We start from the raw sequence: 13,179 nt of genomic DNA, 5'->3' as shown, positions 1-13,179 counted from the left end.
GAAGAGGTACATGTACTGGTATGTATATTCCAAACTGACTAAAATGTGGGTTTCAAAAAAGATCATGGAGGGCAAGACATATGACTATGTGTGGGATACTATGGTCAATGTACTGAACCCTCAACCTCATATTCTACGTGAGCTGAAACAACTGATCCGAACACCTTGTCCCAGGAAGAAAAAGAAAAAAACCTCATCCACCACAGTCAACCCAACCCGCTACAACGACTCTCGGCCCACCATGTACAGCTGCTCCAAAACCTCCTCCAGTGAAGACCACGCTGTTCATTGCCATCCCCAAGCCTCCCAATACTACCGACAAGCCTCTCCAAACACCACCAAGCTTCCCAGTACAACCACCAAGCCTCCCAAATCCTCAACAAAGCAGAGGAAGTTGAGGCATGTCATAGAAGACGGAGACAAATTTTTGCAGTTTGGCAGGAGTTCGACAAAGAACCCCAAACCGGTGACGTGTTTTATCAAACGTTTTGTGGCTATGGCCACAATACGGTATGAGAAGGTACAAGTGCATCGATCTCGAGGCGATTCACATCAACAGGTGCAAATTATTAAAATATTGACGTCTTCTTCACCCGTTCTTGTAGAAGCCTGTCTGAGTGCCCACCCCAAAAGCCGAGTCTTGGAAATTGAAGAAACCATCCAAGAGACTCTCAAGTACTGCCCAAACCGAAAGGGTGGGGCAAAGTACAAGGTACGTTTCTCTTGTTGCATTTTTAGTTTTCACACGCATAAAGTCTAGTCTTGTCAAACACAAAATATTAAGTGACTCCGAGTGAAGGGAGGAATATTATTGAAAGGCAAAATCTGTACTTCTCCATTTCCTTAAGCGAAGCGGAGTGAACTGGGAAAAGAAAATCCAGATTTTACCGAGCGATAATATTCCTCCCATTTCACAATTTAAAGCCGCTCAATGTTTGTTTTATATTATTGACATTTAGATCCTTGTCATTTGATATTTTTGAACTTTCATTTCAACATGAAATTGGTGAAAAATGTGTTTCTCTCTTCCAAACCATCCCTTCACGAAAATGTTTGAACCCAACTACTGTCGCGCTGGCTCTTTAGGACAATACATGCTACGCGCATTGATGAACGTGCACACCAGCATGCATTTGCACTAATACCGCGGCATGGAACAAAGATGATCCTATAACTGTCAAATAGTATTTCCCATTCCCCATGGGCGAATGGGAATTTTTGAGCCCCGGCGTGAATGGGAGTAATTAACGAATATCACGTGATGCGAGTTCCACCAAGCAAATGACAAGGATCTGTATGTCAGGATATATAATACAACTTAATCAGCTCTACAGTGCCAGTTTATTGTGTATTTACGAGAGTCGACTGTGCACATTGGAATTTGGTTGATAATACTTTAGCTTGAAAACAAAAACTATCCGTCAATAAAAGGTGTTCACTTTTTGGCATGTCCATTGTTTTGTATTGTTCTTCTGTAGGTCAAATACATGTACATGTATAACATATACATGTAGAACACTTGAATATTGTCTGCTTTGATTTCAGGAAACGTATTATTTCAACCAGATTTGATGCATTTGAAACACTGCACACACAAAAAACCGGACTGTACTTTTCATTGACCACAACTGTCCGCTCTGGCTACAAGTAACCCCCCCGCCCCTTCAAATTTAGACAAGAGCTGCTGGTAGGGAAAATTTCAACTTGGTGCATTGTGCACAGGCAAAGACTAACTGGCGGCATGTTGTCACCGAGTCCAACGCCAAACATGTATGAACCTATGCACACACTAGGAAAGGGACGTTGTTACTATGTCAAAAAAAATGCAATCTTTTGTTCCTGCAAGGAGCGGATTGGGTAAAAATTATTACAAGTTTCCAAAAATGTCAAGTTTTCTTTTAGTGTCCGTTTTTTTTGTTGTATTTATTTTGATGTTTGAAAAGTTCATTTATCTTGTAACTTCACAGAATCCTGATGCCAACAAGAGATGAGGTCAACAATGCTGACTTTGATGATGACTAGCAGATCCAAACTGAAAAAGATTGGTACATGTACTTTAGGGTTTTTGTTTGAGCCCAATTTCAATAACGTTCAATAACCCCATTAATTCCTTTCAATCCGTTGATTCTCATCCCCCAGACAACCCAAGCGACGACGTTCTTTCTGAGGCAGGATGGTCCGACATCGAAGGTATTTACAATAATTCTCCTTACCATCTTCCTTGCATCTTAATTTCTTTATATCTAAATACCCCTATTCCCATCTTCATTACTCACCTTACACTCAACTCCATACATATTCTTCAATTACTTCACCAAATATTCATTTCAAACTAATAAAACATATTTCCCACCCTCCTATACACATACTACCATTTACCCTACCTTTACCCACAACTTCCCCCAAATCCACTCTTCCACCATTTTACAATCCCCAATTCAGTATTTATATATTTATGACTTCAACTCATCTCAAAGACACAAAACAATAAGCATTATAATACTGCTGCCTTGATATCCAACATTTATAAAACCTTTCTCTATTTCTTTTCATTCTTTCTCCAGCACTGCCAGATGATGTCTCCACAGACGAAAGTGCTCCTATGGCATCTCCCCAAACTGACAAACCAACAAGTGAGACAACTGATATCCCACTCACCGATGAAGAAACTGCACCAAGTCCTCAGCTGTAAAACACCTTCTACACAAGCTACTTCCCCAAACATCGTCCAGAAACCCCCAAGTGCGACACGAGGGTCAAAATTTAAAAATGTTTTTTTCCTCAAATATCTGTTGCAAAATTGATATGGTGTATTCTGAAGTTTCTAGAAGTGAAAAAAATTGTTCTAGACCAATTATTTTATGAGTTTCAGCACTCTGAAGTTGACACCGAAGCACGTCCTACTTTGCAGTAAGCTACCCCACAATGTTTGCCTTTGCAAATACCATGAGAATTGCATTTTAGCAGTAATAAAGAAGCGCATATTCTACCATGGGACCAAATCTGATTTCTTCATCAATTTAACTGCAAGTCTATAGCTGTAGTCGGTTATAGTACATTTCAACTTGTGGCATACCTGAGCAGCTAGCACTGACCAAGGCATGTGATTTTGATATTTTGCTGTCAAGGAGCTGCACAGCTTCCTGGGAATCAAGAAAACAGGAAAGTCTCTGTATCATCCACAAGGCAATGGGATGACAGAGCGGTTTAATCGGACCCTGTTGTCGATGTTGGGGACGCTGCAGCTGACACAGAAAGAAATTGGACAAAGCATGTTGAGGCGACGCACAGGACTACAACTCTTGTCGACATGAGTCCACGGGTATGCGAGAAAACCAAAGTTGCAGTGTCGTCCCTGTGATTGCACCACAACATTCAGATGGTGAAGAGGGAGAAGACAAAGAGGGGCAAGAATACCATTCCTGGAGGAGCGGATGTAAGAGGCATACCAACTGGTGGGGTTGACACTAGAAAAGGCACAGCTAAAACAGAATACCAGCTATATGATGATCAAAAGGTGCCGACAACAAGCAAAACACTAGATATCTTGCGGAGATTGTTTAGTGCATATGGATTGCCAGAGGCAATTGTATCAGATAATGGTCCTCAATTTACTTCCATTGAGTTTCAGGAATTCATGAGTAAAAATGGAATTAGGCACAAACAGGTAGCACCCTACCAGTACCACCCAGCCTCCACTGGGGCAGTCGAAGTTCAAACAGTAAAAAGGGCACTCATAAAGCAGATGCTACATGAAGATCTATCCAAAAAAAGCGAGACTTGTCAATCCATCACAAACTGGCCAATTTCTTGATTTGCTACCACAACACACCTCAGTCAACAACCGGAAGAACTCCAGCTGAATTGTTCCTAAAAAGAAAATCAAATTCTAGCACAAAAAGTGAAGGAAAATCAGGAAAAACAAAGAGAGTACCATGACAAGGGTAGAGTTAAGGAACGAGTGCTTGAACTTGGTCAAAGAGTCAGAGTCAAGAGTAATGTTGGTGGGTTGATCAAGTGGTATTTCCATGGAAAGTATCCATAGTGTGTGGCCCTCGTACTTATTTACAAGAAAGCTTTTGAATTGGGCTTTCATATCCTAGATTTTGGAAGTGCTACATGCAGAACTTCACAAAAACAATGGTGCTGACATTTGGGTTTCGTTTTAATTTTTTTTGCCAAGGAGCTGTGCAGCTTCCTGGGAATCAAGAAAACAGGAAAGTCTCTGTATCATCCACAAGGCAATGGGATGACAGAGCGGTTTAATCGAACCCTGTTGTCGATGTTGGGGACGCTGCAGCTGACATAGAAAGAAATCGAACAAAGCACGTTGAGACGCTCACACATGACTACAACTGTTGTCGACATGAGTCCACAGGTATGTGAGAAAACCAAAGTTGCCGGTCGACCCTGTGATTGCACCAAAACATTCAGATGGTGAAGAAGGAGAGGACAAAGAGGGGCAGAAATGCCATTCCTGGAGGAGCGGATGTAAGAGGCATACCAACTGGTGGGGTTGACACTACAGAAAAGGCACAGCTGAAACAGAAGACCAGCTATGATTGAAATGTGCTGACACCTCGGGGGAGGTGCAAGCTCAAGAACAGGTGGGAAGAAAAGCCTTACGAAGTCATCAGGCAGCTGGGAGATAATCCAGTCTATGTTGTCCGGCAGCATGTGTCTGTACACACAGGAACATTCACCGTCATCTGCTGACAGTGTGCGATTTGGATATGGAAGGTGGAACCCAGGCTGATCTGCCTCCCCCACTGCACTTCCTTGACACAAAAGATGGAGACTATGTCAGCTTCCTTCCTCCCCCACAAGGGTTCTGTTATGCAGAAGATGAGCCTGAACCTGCTCACAGCAGCTGCGACAGTGACATCCCTTCTAGGATTTCAGTCTTTCCTTAAAGTTGCAAGGATGAGCTAGAAGATGAGACTGTTGATGTGGGTTTTGAAGTATCGGCACGTCACCATCTCCGAAGGCCATCAAGCCTCCATCAAGATTTGGGGACTGGACCTAAATACAGTAGTTTGTAAATATATTATTATTATCAAGGGAAAGTCACTATCAGTTGACACATAATTCGCATTGACCTCCTCCTGAAGGATGCCCTTTACCCGAGACAGTTGACAGTTGCAGACAAGTATGGACATACTGTCGAACTGGCCACATCTGAGTCTTTTGCAGACTTGAAATCTAACTCCCATAGTTGATCAAATGTTGTTTGTGAAAGACTGCCAAGTATCTCAGATTTATCCTTCCAAAAACTTGTTCTTTCATCATGTGGTGCTAAACTTCCTCGGCAGCAGGGATATGTACAACCTTTTTACTCACAGTATTGCCTGAGTTAAATGTCAACCGTTGAAAATAAAGTTAGTAAGAGCATTGAAAAGTTTGCAAGTTTTCAACAGAACATGTACAATTTAAGATGGTGATGTTGTGTGTGTGTGTATTGATAACAGGGAACAGAACCTCATCTGGTTCTAGGCATAGTGTGAAGAATTTTGGTTCCAGCCTTATCAAGGGAAAATGTAGATCATAGGATTACGGTATGTTCTTGCACTGGCTTAAGTACTAGTAAAATATGAAGAAATGCAACATCATTATTTCCCTATCCCCATTCCCACAGATCTTCAGAACAACAGAGTTTGATAAAAGCTTTCTGCCAGGTTTTGTGGAGGGTAGAAATCATCGGTAAGCGATCCAGACTGTTGCTGTGCTTCTAACAGAGGACATGAAACAGGCAATGGACACATTGACGGCCAAGCGATCTGGCACCCACATCAGCGATGACAACGTCTACTTGTTTGCGCAGTCTGGAGAGGGCCACATAAGGGCATGTGATTGCCTCCATGAACATTCCAGCCTGTGTGGAACTGAACATCCTGAGTATCTTAGAGCCACACGCTTGAGAAAGCAAATAGCAACAGTCTCCCAGATAATGAATCTAAAAGAAAAAGAGTTGGATGTCTTAGCCAACTTCTACGGTCATGATATTCATACCCATCGGCAGTATTACAGACTGCCAAGTCAACACTTCAGGTGGCTGAGGTGTCAGAGGTCCTGATGAAAATGGAAAGAGGGGATGAAGGGGATGGCTGGCAAGAGTCCTGATGATGTGGTAGTCCACCCAAATGATGCCATATGCTTTATATTGTAACATTTGCAACGCATCAGCATACATAAGTTTATTTTTTTGGTGTTACAATATTTTATGTTAATGTAGGGAATCAAATATTTAGAACCACTGCGTCCCAGAGGGCGTCTTCCTAACCACCACTGTTATTGCACTGCACAATGGCAATCTTTACGAGCTAGAAGCAAGATTTTGCTCAGATTCAAAAACAGTGACCAAAACAGTATCCCCTTGCATTTAAACTTGTGTAGCGATGTGGGTGTACCGGTATAAAGCACACATTGTTAAGGTTTTTTTGTTACGGTGGTAAACAGCCCAGCTCATCGAGTTGTCGGTTCCTCTCTGCGGGAAGGCTTGGGACATCCAGTTCCCTGAGTGAGAATCTGACGCCTCAGATGATGCCAGTATCTTTGATCACAGCAAAATCTAGAAGTGCTATTATAACCTTGATTGATTGATTGAGATTTACCACTACACTGTATTAAGCATTGTGTACAAGATGTCTCGTGTTCTTTTTGGACTTAGTTTCGTAAAACGCCTAGGTGGCAGAAAAGGGTTTGAACTCAAGTTTGAGTTCGGCAAGAAATCTGTGTCAGTAAGTTGTTTTGGAGAGGGAGGCCTCTCGTTTTCACGGATTGACGCCAAAGTGCGAATTTATGTTAGAAAGCTAAGCAAGCTAAATCCAAACATTTTGGTAATTGACTTGGGAAGTAGTGACCTTTGTGGACAAGAAAGAAGCTGTCCCATTTGTAGTTTATGATAAACTCTGTAATTTTGTTCGGCAAATTAAAGATGAAGGAATAACTCCTGAAGCTATTGTATTTCTTCCGGTTCTTCCAAGGACTGGGGGGGGGGGGGGGGGGGGTTGTTTCATAATCCGATGGACGTGGAGACATTTAATCTGCAGGCGGTGGAATTCAATGGCCTACTCGAGGCTGGAATTTGTAGAAGATCGTTAGTGTTGCTGGTCCCATCGAGGCTTAAAACTCCCTCAATACAATCTTGATGGGGTTCATCTCAATGAGCCTGGGCGTAGACAATATCAGAGAACCCTCCACCGCATGATTGCATTTTTTCGTGCACACCTTTGGGAGTAATTAACAGGTACATTGTAGCTTCTCTCAGCTAATACAAAAATATTGCATGTTTAAGGTTTTACCAAGTTGTACTGAGTTTAGCAGTTTTGATAAAAACACAGTTTCAAATGAGAAGTAAATGTTAACCTAAAAAATAAATGTTAATTTACTTGTTTATCTAAAATAAGTGTATGTAGGTCATACGTTGGAAAAAAAGGGGTTGTTATTTCCTTCATATCTTGGGGAGTATGGAGACTCCCATGAATTAAACCAAGTACTAAAGTAGCAGGAAATCTAAGAGGAGCGAGTGTCATTTACTAGTCAGTCCCAGGAAGAAAAAATTCTTCAGACATGGTGACAAGCTACCATAATCACCAACCCAAGGGCTCGCACATCGCAGTTGAATTGGCATCACCAAAACAAGGACACCATACATGTATATAAAACAAGGACACCATATTGTGTGAGCAGTTCACAGGACTGGCTGACGACTCGCTGCAACGACAAGTACAACGATATGTGCAGGAGAACCCAAAATGTGGAGCTTGCTACCCTTCATAGCAAAGTTCTTGCATGGGTGTCCCCATCATCACCAGTAGCAGCAGTGTTGTCAGCCCGAGTGAGCTCTGACCGAGGACAGCTGAACGAACGCCTCGACCAGCAGGCAGAACAGCTGCGGGCGACCCAGGAAGCCATATGGATAAGTCGAGTCAGCAGATGACCTGCCTACTACAGAGTTCTCAGCAGATGTTCTCAGGAGATCAGGAAGAAGTCATCATCACTCCTTAACATCGCTCACGACAATGGCTTGACGAAAGTAATGGAGGTCATAAGCAAGACTACTTTCCATGGTGGCGACAAAATATCCGAGTAGATGCGAACTAGGGTATACGAAGCCGGCAGCAATTAAGTAGAAGTTCAGGAGGGCAGGTCTACAAGTTCGTCTGAACTTTTAACCTCAATTATTGTTCCTTGTTGCGGATCATGCCGGCAAAGATGGGAATGACACATCAAACATAAGTTCGCCAAATGACGAAGAGGGCAAAGAAGTAGAACTCAAGGGCAATGTAAATGAAATAGAAATACGTGGTGCTGAACCCTGCTCAGGCTGGACAAGCTGCAAGCAGACAAGGAGGTGCAACTGAGCCTGCTGAGAACATTGATGGCTGAAAAAAACATCAAAGCAGGATCAAGGGTTACTTGAGGGCGATATGGAGCCATTTGACCGCCCGATGGAGGACCAGGAGCAGTACAAGGCTGTAGAAGCCAAACTGCAGGATGATCAGTTCAGAAAGAAAACCATAGGTTCATTTTCAAGTGGGGGACATGACGTCAACCAAACTACGGTATACAGTGAGTACTTCGGAAGATTGGAACCAACAAGCTGTGGTCGTCATTCATTCTGTTGGGACGTAACGGAAAGCAGAGCCTAAAAGATGGTTCCGAGTGGACGTGAACTAGAGTCTACGAAGCTGGCAACAATTAAGCAGAAATTCCGGAGGGCAGGTCTATAAGTTTGTCTGAACTTTTAACCTCAATTATTGTTTCTTGTTGCAGATCATGCTGGCGAAGATGGGAATGACACATCAAAAATAATTTTGCCAAATGACAATGAGGGAGAAGAAGAAGAGCTCGCGGGCGATGGAAACGCAATGGAAATATGTGGTGCTGAACCCTGCTCAGGTTGGACAAGCTGCAAGCAGACCAGGAGGAGCAACTGAGCATACTGAGAACATTGATGGCTCAAAAAACATCAAAGCAGGATCAAGGGTTACTTGAGGGCGATATGGAGCCATTTGACCGCCCGATGGAGGACCAGGAGCAGTACAAGGCTGTAGAAGCCAAACTGCAGGATGATCAGTTCAGAAAGAAAACCATAGGTTCATTTTCTAGTGGGGGACATGACGTCAACCAGACTGCACGGTGAGTACTTTGGAAGATTGGAACTAACAAGCTGTGGTCATCATTTATTCTGTTGGGACGTAAAGGAAAGCAGAGCCTGAAAGACGGTTCTTTTTTCCGAGTCATTATGAGTAAGCATACAGCCCTATAAAGATTGTGATTAACCAATGGGGGTCCCTTTGTATTTGGAATCTCTGTAACCTGCAATTTTAAGAAATCTAAATTGTTTTATAATTGTGCTTCTTTACATGTTTTTTGTTGTTGTGGACAATGCATTTGTGGACACTGTGTGTTGCAGCCACTGCTACAAAACAATAGATGCTGCAAGGAGGTTCCAGAAGGGAGTGCAAAGATGGTAGAACTTGGCATGAGTGTGGATGAGGCTGGTTCCTGCATCTCTGAACATGACTGGTTTGCTGCCTGCGGTCTACATCCTGTAACACTTCAGCCAGCACACATACAGTACCAGGCACAGTATGGAAGAAATGCCATCCAGGGCACTCTTGACCACTACATAAAGTTGATTCTTGGTGTTTTTTATAAATTCTCCTTTCCAAGGTAGATGAACTGATGGAGCAAATATGACATCGCTAGAGAGGCAGCTGAGCAATAGTCATGATCTTGTCCAGATGGTAGGAAAGTGAGGATGCACTGTACCTGTTATTTTTCAACCACCCGATTGCAGGACGGCACTAGGACACATCGTCAGTTTGAGAGAGAATTTCAATCGTGCTACTAAGAGAATGAAGTACACCAACAATGTGTATGCAAGCAGGACAAGCATACCAAAATCATACGTGAGGTGCCCCTGGAATCACCAGAAGACATCAGATCTACTAAAAAGATGAAGATATTGAGGCTTCAATCCCACGAGATGGAATGGATCGCTGGTCACCAAGGCAATAGTGTGGACATTCATAAAGTTTCTATCAAGTGCAGGAGTCTAGCACTGAGCTTTGTCAAGTGCCCAAGCTGTTGATGGTGATTGATTCAATCAGTGACAATCAATTGCCTGACAGTCAATTAGATTGACGGCACTTTAATTGATGAGGTAGAGCTTGAAGGCGAAGTTAACGTAATAAAATACGTGGTGCTGAACCCTGCTCAGGCTGGACAAGCTGCAAGCAGACCAAGAGGAGCAACTGAGCCTGCTGAGAACATTGATGGCTGGAAAAACATCAAAGCAAGGTCAAGGGTTACTTGAGGGCGATATGGAGCCATTTGACCACCCGATGGAGTACCAGGAGCAGTACAAGGCTGTAGAAGCCAAACTGCAGGATGATCAGTTCAGAAAGAAAACCACAGGTTCATTTTGATTTTGCACATTCTTGGTCTCAGCGCGGGCTTTCCTCTCCTCAGCAGCAACCTTGATGTCTTTTTAAATTTGTAGCTCAGACGCCAATTTCTTGGGGGTAGGAATCTTCTAAGGCAGAAGTGCGATGAAGGTTTACAAACCAAACAAACCTTACAAATGGTGCCTCAACTGTTCGAACTCGGAACTGTAGCAGGGCAAAACCAAGAACGAGACTAAAGTCGGGTTGTGCAAGAAAGTAGTCTTGCGTTTATAACCTGTTCTCATCCCTTAACTTGTACTGTGCACTTGGGCACAATGGTATTGGAGCATGTGGCACATTGCATTTGAACCAGGTCGGCACCCCCGATGAGATCAAAGAGACAAAAACGAAGAAAAGGAATCCCCTATGTGCAGTTAGGGACGGTGATCTGTTGTTTTTGTCCTGGTTTGACAAACAGTAAGTCAATGTCGTCACCTCAGGTCACAACCAGTGGACAAACCAGTTACCATCAAGAGCTACACATGTTTCATGGGTGGGGTAGACCGAGCTGATCAAGGCATATGGTATTACTTGAATATCCACAAAACTCTCAAGTGGTGGAAAAAAGCATTTCATGAAACTCATCACTGCAGTGACAGCAGCCGACCCCAAGTCCAGACCAGACTGTGTCGTGTGTTCCAATCGCAGCACCAAACGCATTTTCTAAATCTCAAAAAAGACCAATTATCGTCGTATTTGAAAGCCAGAGGTGTTGTCGTAACAAATGGAAAGCATAAGGAACTCGCTGAGAAGGCATACTGGGCGGATAAGCTTGGTTTGGTTGCAAAACCAACGGTAGAGAAGCCAAGGTAGCGATTGAGAAATCAAAGGAAGGGAAGCTGATTTTGGACAGTTATATGGTTCAATTACTGCGACCTGAATCCCTTTCAGCAAAGTGGCAAGCAAGTTTGCCAGATACAACACGGGCCCATATTGACAGTTATGTAAAGATTGGTGAGTTTAAAATGATAAAACATCTCTAAGTAGGCAAGTCACTCATGCACACAAAATTTTCAGCCGACCGACCACGACCGGAAAATGTGCACACACAAACCACGCGAGGATGAAGAGCTGTGTCTCTGTATGAAAATAGGGATGCCGTTTAAGCACAAAAATGATCATCAAACATACAAATAAAGTCGACAGATGGAATCTTTGAAGTGTTACCTATGATGTCCTTTTTGCCTGTGTGAAATGAGGGCGATATTAAGGTTTTTATCGCGATTTTAAAATACCCCTTTTGTCGGCCGCGCGGCAACATTCCCACAGCGCGGTGCGTTGCGTGGAGCCCAGCAAGGACAAAAGTACAAAGCACCCCTATTCATCGCAAAGAATGGTAGAGTCCGGGAGGTTCCACATCACCAACAGTGGCAACAGAGCTATTTTTAGACTGGTGAAAGCCTATACTATACCGCTGTGCGATCGAATTTTTCCAACATGGCGACCAGAAGCGGTAAACGACGGATCGGTAAGCTAGCTAATATTTCACTAGAATTACGATGATTATAAATATTTCGGTACTAGCATACAATAAAAGACGTTCTAAGCTTCATTTTGATATATAAAACGAACCGTTTGTGTAATGGCAACCGTTCGAAACTTCGTGCTGAAAACTGCGAAAAATTACATGTCGTTTCAGAAATTACGACGCCGTCGGAGACACAAGATCCGCTCTTCGCGTCTGAGGTCGAACAGGTTTCTGGTTGGAGCGCAGTGGAATTTGACCAATTGCTAGCATAATATCGTGTTCCAGGTAAATTTTTATGCCCCTATGTAATTTCTATTATAGTATTTTGTAATAATACGAGAAAGAAATATCAGTTTATGCATGTTTTGACTATAAAATAAAGAAAGTAAATTGAAGTGGCCTGTAAAAAAAACGAAATACGGGGAGGGAGTAAACTCAATACAACAGGTGACATGACACGTGTATGACTAAATTGACCAATGGGGGACGCCGATGGGACAAGTTTGGCTGTTCTATTTTGTGTAAGGACTCCGTCTGTATTTTAGAGTATTTTTTCCAGAAAATTACTAATTTCTTTTTATGAAGCAAAGAACAAACAAATTGATTTATTGACAATGAGCTGTATTAATTTACCTTTGTATAAATATTTTTTCTATACCTTTTGGTGCTAAACTAATATCATAAATGTATTTCAAATATGACCTGGAGGCTACGAAGCTGGCAATAATTAAGCAGAAGTTCCGGAGGGCAGGTCTATAAGTTCGTCTGAACTTTTAACCTCAATTATTGTTTCTTGTTGCAGATCATGCTGACGAAGATGGGAACGACACATCAAAAATAGGTTCGCCAAATGACAATGAGGGCGAAGAAGAAGAGCTTGAGGGCGATGGAAACGCAATGGAAATACGTGGTGCTGAACCCTGCTCAGGTTGGACAAGCTACAAGCAGACCAGGAGAAGCAACTGAGCATACTGAGAACATTGATGGCTCAAAAAACAACAAAGCAGGATCAAGGGTTACTTGGGGGCGATATGGAGCCATTTGATTGCCCGATGGAGGACCAGGAGCAGTACAAGGCTGTAGAAGCCAAACTGCAGGATGATCAGTTCAGAAAGAAAACCATAGGTTCATTTTCTAGTGGGGGACATGACGTCAACCAGACTGCACGGTGAGCACTTCGGAAGATTGGAACCAACAAGCTGTGGTCGTCATTCATTCTGTTGGGACGTAAAGGAAAGCAGAGCCTGAAAGACGGTT

The sequence above is a fragment of the Patiria miniata genome, unplaced genomic scaffold, assembly GCF_015706575.1.
Source record: "Patiria miniata isolate m_02_andy unplaced genomic scaffold, ASM1570657v1 HiC_scaffold_6, whole genome shotgun sequence".
In the NCBI taxonomy this organism is placed as follows: Eukaryota; Metazoa; Echinodermata; class Asteroidea; order Valvatida; family Asterinidae; genus Patiria; species Patiria miniata.
This window is presented reverse-complemented; position numbering follows the sequence as displayed.